The following is a 14,366-nucleotide window of genomic DNA, read 5'->3' as shown; positions in this document are numbered from 1 at the left end:
AAATGAGCAGTATGAAAAGAGAAAGGTGAAAACATTACGGCTTTATTTGTCATGCAAAAGAGTTGGTGCTGATGCCCCTGCAAAAGTGCTTGATGAGCCACATGACACCGCTTCTGTGCATTTTACTGCATTGGAGGAAACAGCCAAGGTGCCTCCATTGGACAGTGAAATGGTGGGAGCAGTTGGTGGACTGTTAGAAAATGTTATTGCTGATGAAGAAATAGTCTTCAGACATTCATTTGCTGATTATGCCACTTATGATGTCGATGACACCCTCGACGACACCATCCCCATGGAGCTGTTGGTTGAAAATCCATCCCCAGGGCAAGAATCTCATCCACTTAAAGCAAGAAAACTTCAACTGCACAGGGGAAATGTTTTCCATGAATTAAATGCAGCCTTTCAAAACGGCACTGTAACTACTGATGAGCTGCTGGTGGAGATCGAGATGTTCCAACCCAATGGAGCAATGGAAAAGGGAGAAGATAATGGTGGTGTGTTACGTGATGCCTTAAGTGAATACTGGGAAACATTCTTCAGTAAATGCACTCATGGAAGCACAATGAAGATACCAATGACACGACACGACATGAAAGACGAATGGGTTAACATTGCCAAAGTTATGGTCCTTGGATACAACATTGTGCAATATTTTCCCATAGCATTAGCCAAGCCCTTTATTTTGTATTGTCTCGGCGTTGACCTGATGGAGAATGACCTGCTTTCGGCATTTTTAGACACAATTCCCTCTGAAGAAAAACAAGTGGCTGAACAAGCGATGATTGATTTTTTGTCTATCGCTGGATCTGAGGAGTGGATGGATTTCCTCGACACTCACGAGGTTAAAGTTATTGTCAATAAGGGGAACGTGAAGAAGACTTTAATTGAGGTGGCACATAAGGAACTGGTTCAAGATCCCGCCAATATTGCTGAGTGCTGGTCCAGTATATTGAAGGAACTGAAATTACCTGTCACGATCCGTCTGCGGCGTCTCCAGCAAGTGGGCGTGGCCCGGCGGCTCCGCTCCGGGAAGCGGCCACGAGCGAGACGCGCTCCCGATCGCCACAGCTGAATGTCATTAAGACACTAATCATTGGTCGGCTGGGAAGCGGTCCTGACATTACCACTGGGAGGCCTGGATGAAGTATATGGTAGCCTTACCCCAACACCAAGAAGAGTAATCGCCATGTTACAGCATGAGGGCCTCAACATGAGAGAAATGCAGAGTTTTGAATTTCTGAAAAAATTCATCAGGAGTTGCAACGAACGTCGGCTCAAGAAATTTCTTCGATTTTGTACTGGTAATCTTTCACATCTTTACGATTAATCCTAATTCTGTCATTTGTTTTCACTTGTCAAATTTGATATATATATATATATATATATATATATATATATATATATATATATGTATATGTATACATATGTATATATACATATATACATATGTATATATACATGTGTATATATATGGATATATATGGATATATATATGTATATATGCCAAAAGAAATGTGCCCTCAGCTGACTTTGAAACACGGGGGGCAACATTTTTTATTTGTGGGCCACAATGGGTTCTCTTGACAGAGGGGCCGGACCAGCAACACTTGGATGGAGTGTTTTGGTAACCTCACTTTATCTGAGAAAGAAAATACATATCGTATATAGAGAAAATATATGCTCTAATTTTAAATGAAAATGAACGAAAACATTGCAACAAAATATCTGTCTTAGGGTGTGTCTCCTAGTGGGGACACTTATCAGAATTACGGGGAAAATAAAACATGAACAAGGTTTATTTATTTAATTTTTTCAACTTCGGCGGGCCTGATGTAAACGTTTAATAAATACACAGCTATTGAAGGCAATGATTAGAGAGCCTTCATTTGAGGTGACAGACACGAGTGTTCTAGTATAGAGTTGGTGGTGGTATGTGGTTCTAAACTAATATTTTATTTTTGTTTTCCAAAGGTGCAGATCTTTTAGTGGCTGAGAAGATCCATGTGCGATTCTTTGAGGCTGAGAACCTATTTACACGAAGACCAATGTCCCATACATGTGGCTGTGTTCTGGAGGTGGCCAACAACTATGGGTCGTACCCTGAGTTGTCTGAGGAATTTGGGAATGTACTTGATGCCAACATGTGGGTGATGGACATAATTTAGTGTCTGTTCTGCAAAATCTATTCCCATATACTCTTAGAGGGTTTGGCGGCTGTTTTGTCTGGAATTTGTTCATAATGGTATTTTATAATGTAGTTGCATGGTCTGATTCATGGGGGCCAGATTTACTGTTTTATGCCGGTATTTCATACTCTTGGACTGCAAGTCGAGTTGTTTATATTTACTGACTATTGAGTGAGTCATTGTTTGCATAGTTGATTCTTTGCAAAATTAGGAAGCAATTTTGTTGTGGTAAGACACAATTTTGTTGCCTATGGTTGTTATGCAACAGCTTTAAGACATGTGTTTTTTTTTTTGGTTTTTATAAAATTGCTCCACTGCTTGTATTGCAAGCAGATAGTTGTGTCGCTGGGGTCGACTACGATGTCTTGTTTTACACAAATTTTATAAAAATTAAATGTGCAACTGCTCCTATCTGAATTTTTTTCTCAGTTAAGACAGTGACATTCACTCAGCTCTCAGACAGACTGTATGTAGGAGACATTATTTGCTGAATTGAGTACCCAAATCTCAAGTCTACAGTTATCAAGTTGTCACCTTGTTGCTGTCTGATTTGACAGTGTGCATTTGTGTGAATTTGACCACTTCGCTTCACATAAATAGTTTCCACAAATACATTTAAGGATTGAATAGCAGTTTCAACTCAAGATACTTTGGCGACCTGAAAATGTAGAAGACAATCAATTTTACTTTTAGAATTTATTTGAATCACACACATGTATTTTAGCGAGCTTGAATGTGGCTTTTTAAATACCAATCAAAGATCTTTACATGTTGGCTCAATGCATGTCAATATGCGGAGGAGTTTGCAGCAATTTATTTATTTTACAAAACCATAAATCAGCAACAGTTAATTTGGGTAGAACCATCAAGCAAATTACAAAATATATGTACAGTATATATCAAATGAATTTCAACAATTCTCTGTACATTTCCCATGTATGTACAAGAATGGGTGCACACACAGTCACAATAAGTGTACAAAAAAAAATTCTAAGTAAAATTACACATGTTGTAAAACACTTGATAAAATCCATAATGAGCAGAATGCTTCAAACTTAAAACAATTTGTCATTTAGTTATGTGAGGGCTCCATATAAACAGCAGTTGAGGTGTGGCGAGGGGGCACACACACCATTAGGGGGTAAGACAGGGCACATTGATTAATGGTGTGATACGTTATGGATTGTAAAAGGACTTTGAAGCCTTTTACACCTGGACTGCATCCATTAAAGACCTAAGAGTGTTATTAGCTCCTCTCTCAAGTTGACGTAGTTGTCCGTGGCGATATATCCATCCACTGGGACTTGGAGGTTGTTCTGTGACATTATGTGTGTACACAGAGTGAACACATCAGCATCACAAGCAACATCATTGCGGTGGATGCAGTCACCTTCACACCTCAAAAAATCCTCCTCAGTCACTTGTGCCATACAGCTCCGGGACCAAGAACATGACATCAGGCCGACCATGAGGGACACGCTCATTCTTGGATGGACGAATCAGATGGCTGTTCCACACCTCCTTGACTGCATCCAACTCATCCTGCAGATGATACAAAAACAATTTACATAAATGTTTTAAGAAACATATTAACTGAAAATATAAACTTTTTCGAAGACTAATCTCAGCTCATTGTGCAAACACAGATGCATTCACGTGGAAGTCACCAAAATATGAAAGTGGCATGGTGAAAGTGAAGGAAAATACTGGCATTAAGTAGTTCAAATATTATCTGATCATCCATCCATTCACTGAGGTCAAATTTATCTGTAGCGTACTTCTGTGTCTGTGTCTATATGGAGGTAGAATTAAAACAAAGTATGGTAACCATAACTGAAAAAATGCATGTTACAGTAAGGTTTGGTATGTTTGCAGTTACCACTGACCATTGGGTCCTCAACTTTTTACCAAGGTAGGCAAAACGAATGCACTGCAGTGTGAAAGCAAGGTGGACATAAATCATCTACAATGTCACGGAAAATGTCTGGATTTTTTTTTTTTGTAAGGTTCTGAAAACTTTAAAAGCAAAGTTGTATTCATGAGAAGAAAATATAAAAATGCATTTATAACTTGACCATGATATGGCAAAAATTATTCAATAAAGTGCTTGTGAAGTGTTACTACTTGCCTGTATTAAACCAAGAAAGCAAAATAACATGAGGTTCTTGTCCAAGAAGTCACCATCAAAATGTCCTTCATCTTTAAGTCTGTGGAAGAGGTCCAGCCAGAATTCCACACACTCTCGACGGAGAAAGCCCCACCAACTCTCTATTCTTTGATTTGATGTGCTTCTTCCAACAACAAAGCTTTTGCCACCAGCATGCACATCAGTGTGGGTCCGACGAAGTAATCGCTGCATATCTCGGATGGAACTGTTTTCTGTCCCCATGTCTGTTCTCACGATGCGCGCACATCCACCTAATTCATTAATAGTTTCAAGAAAGTAGCCACTGATGACTTTTGGATTACTGCTTGTGTGGTAAGCATTCAGCCACAGAATTCGCCTTGAAAATCCATCGATGGCTCCATTGATGCAAATGCCAAATGGCTTTAATTTGTCGTATGAGTCGACATGCCATACAAAATTTGGACCCTTGGCAAAGTATGCTCGCCTGTGCAGTCTTCTTCTCCTTCTAAATGTCGTGCCCTCCGGGTCCATTGCGGAAAGGAGCAGCCGTACATCTTCCTTTCGTACATGCAGTCCTCTGTCTTTACATTTGGTGTACATCCACCGGTAGCCATGCAACGCTCCAGAGCCCTGTAGCTCCTCTCTGATGAATTCCACAACTGTCTCTGGGTGGTCATAATGGATTCGGCGGAACAATCCATGCTTCTTAAGAATTCGTTTGAGGGACCTCAAACTCAGAACAATCCTGTGTTTGGAGCCCAGCACACATAGTATGTGTTTGTAGCTCAGGCCCAAATGAAAATAGAACTCTATGAGCTGAAGTTGGTCCATGATCTCATGCGTGCATTCTGTAGGTGGAGCAAAATAGAATTATGTTTTGATTTCTGATTACATCGTGGAATAGATAGAATATGTGATCAAATTATTAATTAAAATATTAATTACATTTAAATATGTTTACATACGTTAAAAACAATAGTTGTAATATCATATTAACATAAACCTCATGGCGTGGCAGCTATTAAAGCAATACTTTTAGCTAGGAAAAACACGGGAGAAAACGGCAGTAACCACAAACTATTATCATTACACAAAAATAACCGCAGAAAAGGTACTTACAGTGTTTGAAACCCCAAAGACGTAATTGTATCCTCTTGTAATGCGACCGAGTGAGTGTCTCCTTCTCCAGCGAGGACTGGATGATTGCTTGCGCCGGGCGATTGCTTAAAAACGCAGCGAATGTTCAAAACATGACGCACGAAAAATGAAAAGAAACGCGCTGGCTAATTGTAGCCGTTCGCTGCTAAAACTGCTATATGAACTAGGAACTAGAGCAATATTACCATCATATAATATGAGGGAACGAAAGTGAAAGTAAATCACACCATGCCGATTCGACAGAACACTACACTACACTCTAATACTATCAATAAAAAAACAAATTGAATTTACCTCGACGTGTATACGACGGACCGTGAGCTCATTTGCTGAATTGTGGGTACTGCTCTATCAAGCAACACCCACAAACGTTTGACGTCATGGCATGGGCGTGAACGCTAGCTCATTAGCTAAACTGTGGGTACAGTTTATTAAACTGTGGGTACAGATTAGTAAACTGTGGGTACAGATTAGTAAACTGTGGGTACAGATTAGTAAACTGTGGGTACAGATTAGCAAAAAATATTTTTTTCTCATACTGTGGCACCAGAGGGGCTCCGTAAGAGGGGCTCCGAGATGTATTGAATTTGACTTTTGTTGCTGGTTTTGTTTTCACATCTGACACCATGTTGTTGGTTGGATAGTATTCCAAATGTATTTCCCTATTATTAACAGTTGACATGATAAAGTGATACTTTATGTCAACATATTTGCACCTTTGCAGGGTTTTTCAACAGGTTGCGATGTGGTTGCGAATTTTAAATGAAAATATGTCACTGTTTTATTACTTGACTGTTATTGTGTTCGAAAATGATTTGGGTATTTATTTAAGTACTTGAATATTTCATTATTCGTTTTAGTATTCATTAAACTACAATAATTCACTATTAATTTCAAGATTCATTGAACTGTTTTAGGAATAATTTAGTATTCAATGTTTAATTGTTACAGAATTTACTTTTTAAATTTTGGTTTCACCATCTTAATCTTATGGAAAATTATTTAACAACCACCAACACAAGGTTTTTAAAGAGAAAGTTAAAGATGTCCTTTCATAGTCCCACAATGGGGAAATTTGCAGTGTGACAGCAGCAAACATATAGATCACACAGAGGCGGCGGCGTAATGTAGCCGTTAATGTATAACATTAGCAGCAGACATTCAGAAAAAGCATGCAAATATACACTGTATATACGTATATACACAATCCCCATGTGTATATACACACTTACATCCCACAACATTTACAAGTGTAAGGAAACACTCAGAATGTCTGTCTATGGTACAGAGGGAAAATTAATAAAACGCTGCAATGATAAAAAAATACTGCTGTCATAACCCGTGTCGGTCATGTCAGTGTTTTTGTTATTATTTTCTTCACCTTCCTGCCATGTGCTCATTCTGTTTATTTAGTCAGCTGAGTGGGGCGTTCCCTCCAGCACTCGTTCCCCACCAGCCACGCACCTGTTCCCCGTTACCCTCACACACCTGATGTCCATCTGCTCCCCTAATTACTGGACTATTTGAACACCTCACTCCGACAACTCATTGGCGGTGCATTGCTCCGTTACGGACTGTGACGACCGCTCTCTGATCTCGTTCATGCTCTTGTTCTCGCCCCCACTCTCGCCCCCACTCTCGCCCCCACTCTCGCCCCCACTCTCGCCCCCACTCTCGCCCCCTAGCATTTGTCCCTGTCCTTGCTCCTCACTCTTGTGATCCAGTTAGCCACGTTAAGTTCGCCTTTCTTATTTTGCACCCTGCCCCGTTGTCTGTCATTATTTTGGTCCCCTTATAAATTGCTTAAGTTACACCTTCTCCAGCTTCCTCGCATTCTGGGTCCACCTCCTCCTCGCCGACCGGCGACCCTGACAACTGCAATGATAAGACGACTGCAATGGTAAATGAAGGATTGTATTATGATTGCTGGCATTATTTTAAACACTTACAGGACAGAAGGTCAATTATTTAATTTAGCAGGTTCATATTTACGGAATATGTTAAACATTGATGAAACAAAAAGCATTTATCAAATGGAACTAGAAGCACGGGTGTTAGAATAATATTTGGAGGTTATTATACATTTGCCATGACGCAACTTTATTTCAATACATGGTGCACATATCATGTTGAAAAGAAGGGCGGTGGCACTTCTTCAGAAATGAGGATGAAGTAAACAACATCGTGATGAGTCCTGATAAAGAAGTTGGCCTCAAAGTCTGAAGCAAGCAACATCGTGCTAGGTCCTGATAAGAGATGCTGACGTCAAAGTCAGCTGCGACCCACGACGACACACCAATGATAAACCGGACCAAACCAGCTTTTGAGAAGACGAACTGTACCACCCTTTAATGTAATCTGATTTCTCGAAGTGTAATCTGATTCCTCGATGTTATAAAAGGGAATGTGTGAAAAGCATCGAGGAACAGAAGGGAGATGAAGTTGCCAAATAAACTTTGTTAACCTTTCTGTCTCCACTTGGGCTGCGTGTCTCTCCTTTCAGCTATGAACCCTATATGTCAAATTGGCGAACCTGACATAAAATTGGTCCTTCAGAGCCGTGAACCCAACATACTGGAGGCGTCCAGGGGCGAAGCCGACGACCGGGGACAATCGTGGCCACGACAAGATGAGGATTCTTTCTTTTTTTTGGACCTGGTCCTCGACTTTGCTACTGGATGCTGAAAGTTGAAGGGAGGCTGCGGAGAGAGACGTTCAGCTCATCTTGGGTGAGTGTGTGAAGTCCGAATGTGATGAATGAGTGTGATAAATGTGGGCATTTGAAGGGGTACGTAGTTAAATTCTGCATTAACAGGAGGGCGGACTCCTCTGCAAGTAAGTAGTTAAATTCCGTGGGGATATTGTGGGGACTAGACAGAGTAAGTCTTTAAAACTGTGTAAAACCGTAAGAATACTAGTCAATGTTACTTGAAGAGACAGAGATAGTCTATAAAACTGATAGAGGATAACAGGGGTGTATCCTCCACGCGTGTTTGAAAGGGAAAAAAAGGGAAGAGAAATATGGGAAAGAGAAAACGGGGGAAAAAAAGGGGGAAAAACCAGTGTGAATGAATACGTGTGCATGGAGGCTTGCAACCTCATTTTGGAACAGGAAATTTAACCGACAACTGTCTGGGAAGCAGAAGCTTGGGAATTACCTAAAACAGAGTAATTGTCAGCCTGTTCAGGGATTGGAGAACAGTTTAGGGAAACATGGGGAAATCAAACAGTAAAAAAAGCTAGCAAAAAGGATCCGAAACAACAATTGACGTGTAAGGACTGGAAATTTATAGAAAGCCAATGTCCGGAAAAAGTAAAACATTTAAACTCATGGATAACAAAATATAAATTCGCTGGTCAGCTTAGTACACAAAAAATAGTCGACTTACAAAATAAAACGAAGAGAGGAGAGAAAGAAAAGAAAAAAAAAAAAAAGAAGTGAATAAAGACGGATATGAAGATACAGAATTTTGGATGACAATGGCACAAAGACAGAAACTAGATAAAAATAACAAAACCAAATTGCAACATTTAAATGTTCCGCACATACTGTGGATACTGATGACATTACTTTAGGAAAGATAAGACAGCAGCAAAAGAAGCAGCTACCAAGCCATTCATAGGTGTGGCTGTGTGTGCGCTGATAGATAACGTTCTGCGAGGCAACATCCTTGCAGACATGAAACAACAAAGTCTTATGCAAGAGAAAATCTATGGCTAGAAAAAGGAGCTACTTTGACTAATGGCATATATGTCAGTTCAGAAAAAACAAAAAAACAAAACAATTCTTCCAAAAAATATTTTTCGCAATATTGACACATGTTGTCACACACATGTCAAACAGGAGGGATGGTATGGTAAGACAGATAAACCAATTTTATACAACATATGGTTTTAATGTTTCTGTGCTCGACACAATTGTCAGGGAAACATAAGCCCAAAACGAGGACAGTTTCCCCAAGCAACATACACCTTGTGCATTGTAAAAAGTCATCTCAACCCTACCCTATTAGGGGTCTCTCGGTTGACATGATTTTCGCGTGGATAAAAAATTGAGATTTTGTGTTGTGTAGTTTTGGTTGCACTAAAAGCTGTGTTTCATGCATGTGTCCGAGACCATTACTATGAGTAATTCCAACAGCTCTTCCATCAACATGCCTTTTAGAAGTAATGATGAAATTAACACCTAATGCGGACTGCATTGCTTGGAATGATGTGTACGCTGCGATTAAGGCAACGAAAGATAAGCCTATCTTTTCTACCGATGTGGCAGTGGCTAACTTTACTTGTGTTAATCTCACAGGAACACAAGTGGTGTAAGACAACTGTACTCCAAGCAGGTACACTACTGCCACGCAGCGATGTGTGGTGGTGGTGTGGGGGTACTAAATTATTTGATTCATTAAAGGACGCAGTTGGAACTTGTGCATTGGTGTCACTTCTCTTACCAGTGTCTATTTTTCCATCCACAGCAAGGGATATTCAAAGGGCAGTTGAAGCCGACGAATACCCCTATTATTACGCCAGGAAAAGACGAAGTGCTTCCTGGAGGGATGGTGATATGACTTATTTGGATGCAATTGGCCAACCAAGGGGCGTGCCAGATGAGTATGAGTTGGTAAATCAAATCGCAGCAGGGTTCGAGTCCATTCTTCTTTGGATTACACCGAATAAGAATGTGGATCGAATAAATTACATACACTATAACGTGCAAAGATTGGGGAACTTCACTGAAGAAGGATTTATAGCTATTAAAGAACAATTGGCAGCAACATCACTCATGGCATTTCAAAACTGCATCGCGGTGGACATGCTGTTGGCAGAGAGAGGAGGGGTTTGCGCCATGTTTGGGGACGAATGTTGTACTTTCATTCCTAACAACACTTCTCCGGAAGGGTCCCTCACAAGAGCCATTACAGGCTTGCGCGCCCTGAAGCATAAGCTGAAGGAACACTCAGGTGTGACTACCTCTGCATGGGATGAGTGGTGGAACAAAACGTTTGGTAAATATAAAAATTTGGTATTTTCGGTAATGATTTCTATAACAATGTTCACCTCAATCCTTGTACTGTGTGGTTGTTGTTGTATTCCCTGCATTCGCGTTTTGCTTTTCCGACTTATCTCAACAGCAACAAATTCCAAACTACAGGAAATATATCCTTTGATTAATTACAGAGGTACTGGTGATGGAGGAGACACTGATGACAAAGTTGATGATGATGACTGAATTTACCTGGGAGATCCTATTCGTTAATCCAAAACGCTCAAATACATTAAAGTTAAACAAAGAAAAATAGAGGGGTTTACATTTGCTATCAAGCTAATGATTTGATGGAATTAAATCTTTGGAAATTCCATTGATGATAATATTTGGGGCAAATGTAGAATAAACAGGGGGGAATGTTAGAATAATATTTGGAGGTTATTATACATTTGCCATGACGCAACTTTATTTCAATACATGGTGCACATATCATGTTGCGAATTAGTGTAGTGGACTATGCTTGAGTGTTTACAGTCAGAGTGGAGGTACAGGAGGACATCTCTACTGCAGAGAGGTGCCTGCAATTGGCAGGGCGGTGGCACTTCTTCAGAAGTGAGGATGAAGTAAACAACATCGTGATGAGTCCTGATAAAGAAGTTGGCCTCAAAGTCTGAAGCAAGCAACATTGTGCTAGGTCCTGATAAGAGATGCTGACGTCAAAGTCAGCTGCGACCCACGACGGCACGCTCATGATAAACCGGACTAAACCAGCTTTTGAGAAGACGAACTGTACCACCCTTGAATGTAATCTGATTTCTCGAAGTGTAATCTGATTCCTCGATGTTATAAAAGGGAATGTATGAAAAACATCGAGGAACAGAAGGGAGATGAAGTTGCCAAATAAACTTTGTTAACCTTTCTGTCTCCACTTGGGCTGCGTGTCTCTCCTTTCAGCTATGAACCCTATATGTCAAATTGGCGAACCTGACAGGAACATTTACAGTTTAAGTTTGTAAACCCCTTCGCTGAGAGCTCTCAAGAGGCCAAGTGCAGATGCCCCTGTTTTGGTTAAGCAGTTAGCAAGTTGTTCTTTGGTAGCTGACCAGATAATTTGCTCAATGGTCCCCGAATGCATTAGCTCTTTCATATTGCTGATTTCAAGACGCAGTCTTTTCTCTGTAACAAACTTGGTGGATTTAACTGCATCCAGTAGAGAATGATTGTCTGTTACACATACAATGGGTATGCTACTGCATGAACAGTCACCAGTTGTGATTTCTGAGTACAGTGTTGCAAGAAAAATGGCACTGTCAATCCCATCTGCAAGAGCTAACGTTTCCCCTGCCAAACTACTCCTCACAACCCTTCTGATACGTTTTGACTGCCATGATATAGGTGAGAACTTTCCATTTTCACCCATGAGCATGATAAAATGCCCACCCTGCGTACCACCATCAGAGAGGTTTCCCATGGAGGAATCGCTGAACACTATAAGTTTTAGGGAGCTGTTCTCACCCAGGTGCTGAAATCGCAACTTGACACTCTCTGATTTAAGTTTCCTAATGAGCTTGTTTGCACCATGTAGAGTTTGAACCGTGGCATGTTTGGTGTTAGATGCCAAGATAGAAACATCACACATCATATCTGGTCTACTCTGCCTCGCTACCCACAATATTTGCCCTATCTTTGATTTGAGTATGTCTACTTCATTGTCAGTCAGTGGTGCTTCACGTTGTGTTGCTCTGGTGGGGTCAATGGTGATACTTTGCAGATTTTTAATGTAAATATTTTGTTGTACCTGTATCTCATCCTGCACTGAATGTATTTCCATTCCTATGTAGCTGAAGTTGCTGTTCTCCTCCCTAACAACCTGGAAGGCAGTTTTTAACTGAGGAATGACTTTTGTGGAAAATGCATTTGTGCCCCCCCAAATAAAGTCATCGACATGGGATGCAAGGATTCCTGTCACCTGACCACACTGATCTAACCAGTAAAACACAGCTGGATCTACTTTTGATACAGTGGCTCCTAAATGTCGCATGATGTCTCTGACTCTATTATACCAGTACAAAGAAGCATCTGTCAGACCATAAACACACTTATTTAACTTCCACACAGTTCCTTTGTTCTGTGCCTCCTGAGGAGGACGGATGTAAATGTCCCTTGTTAGTGTCTTGCCTTGTAAAAAGGCGGATTTAATGTCCATTGAATTCAGCTGCCACTTGTTTTGACATATGACGGCCATGATCATCTTCAAAGACTCTGTGGCACATGTGGGTGAATCTTTGGGAAGGTCCTTGGTATTTATCTCCTCGAAACCTCTTGCTACTAGGCGGGCCTTGGGTATAACACCAGCAGCATTTTCTTTAAGTGTGCACACCCACCTTGTTGAGATGCATTTCTGACCTTCATCTGTGATTTCATCAAATACATTGTTTTTCTTCCAATTTAAGATTTCCTCGTGTTTAGCTGCAAGAAAAATGTCCTCCTGCACTACTAACACATCTTCGTTGTTTGCACATGCTTCTGCCTGCTCTGATGGAAATACATGTACACCATCCATTGCTCCAAGATTTACTGATCCTGTTGTGCCAGCATCTTCTGCAGGCTGGCTGAACTGCAAGTTGTACCAGTCTTTGTGTTTTCCAGTAGCTTTTCCAGCTCGGCTGAGGACAGTTCCTGTGCAACTTTGTCCACTTTGTTTGTCTTTATAGGTGACCACTTGGCCAGTCTTGAGCTTAGGTCCTTCATAAGTAGTCTTTTGCAGCACCTGAGATCGATCAAAGCTCCTCCCTGCATTCAACTCTGATTCATGTGGGAGTTCTTCATTACCATCAGCACTTTGAGGTCCATTGTTCATGTGTGTCACTTTCTCATTGTCGCTTTCAAATCCGCTGAGATCTGCTGCTGCCGTCGCTGGTAAATTTACAATCGTGTCCATTTCTTGTTCTATGTCTACGTCCACCACCTCTTTAGTTGAGGGATCATCTACTTTTCTCAGTCTGGTGTGATGCACTCGCACATATGCTCCACCGTGTCTTACAAATACAACAGCACCATCTTGGCCTATCACGACCCCTGGTCCTTTCCACTCATTGCAGTCCACCCTCTTATAGTAGACTTTGTCTCCCGTGTCATACTTGTCATCGACGGGCCGTAGTTGTTTGCGCAGGGCTCTTTTGATTCTCTCTGAGCATTCTGACTCTGTAAATGCTTTTCTCATTGCATGTAGAGTTGTGATGTGCTGAGCTACCCAGGAGCTCACATTTGTTTCCAGGGCTGGGGGCTTATCAATGAGCACTGAGGGCAAGTTTGGATTCTGGCCAAATACTAGTTGATAGGGGCTATACCCGTGTACGTTGTGCATGGAGTTCTTCGCCATTAGTGCCCAATCAAGTGCAGTCTTCCAATCACAGTTGTTGTCTTTTTTAACTTTCAGCAACATCTCGGTGAGAGTTCGATTATGCCTTTCCAAAAGGCCATTACTCCATGGACTGTAGGCTGCAGTAGTTTTGATCTCAATATTAAATTTTTCCGCCATATCTTTTATTTCCTCATTATTGAATTCACCTCCATTGTCACTGAACAGCCTGCGCGGCGGGCCATGGACACTGATCCAACAGTGAATAAACTGTCTCACAATCTCTTTTGGTTTCTTTGTGGTGACGATGCCCCCTGCACTGAAGCGAGTGAAGTGATCAATAGCATGTAGATACCACACATTTGGCTCAAGTTCATGCAGGTCAACAGCTACAGTTTCATTATAAGTTGAAGCCATGGGAAGTCCTACAACAGGTTTGCGCTTTGGTCGGCTGTACCTTCTGCATGTTTCACAGTCCTTGACAATATTCTGGAGAATTACCTTGCTTTCTTTGTCTATAGTGCCCGAGCAAGCCAGTAACTTCAGCAA

General features: G+C 41.0%; 2 protein-coding genes and 2 pseudogenes across 2 annotated transcripts in view; 3 read left to right on the top strand and 1 right to left on the bottom strand.

The window, feature by feature from the left end:
• The window catches only part of LOC148342153 (general transcription factor II-I repeat domain-containing protein 2A-like), a 115,519-nt gene that overhangs the window by 40,909 nt on the left and 60,244 nt on the right, over nucleotides 1-14,366 (top strand). The window lies entirely within an intron of this gene.
• LOC148342154 (uncharacterized) overlaps nucleotides 1-14,366 on the top strand; it is a 79,563-nt gene that overhangs the window by 41,566 nt on the left and 23,631 nt on the right. The window lies entirely within an intron of this gene.
• LOC148342156 (uncharacterized) lies at nucleotides 234-2,588 on the top strand (annotated as a pseudogene).
• Nucleotides 2,543-5,899, bottom strand: LOC148342155 (uncharacterized; annotated as a pseudogene).

The sequence above is a fragment of the Idiotropiscis lumnitzeri genome, chromosome 2 (genome assembly GCF_059441095.1).
Source record: "Idiotropiscis lumnitzeri isolate Australia: NSW breed Sydney's pygmy pipehorse chromosome 2, RoL_Ilum_1.0, whole genome shotgun sequence".
Taxonomy (NCBI): Eukaryota; Metazoa; Chordata; class Actinopteri; order Syngnathiformes; family Syngnathidae; genus Idiotropiscis; species Idiotropiscis lumnitzeri.
Note: the sequence above shows the minus strand (reverse complement) of the source record. Positions and strands in the feature narration are given on the sequence as shown.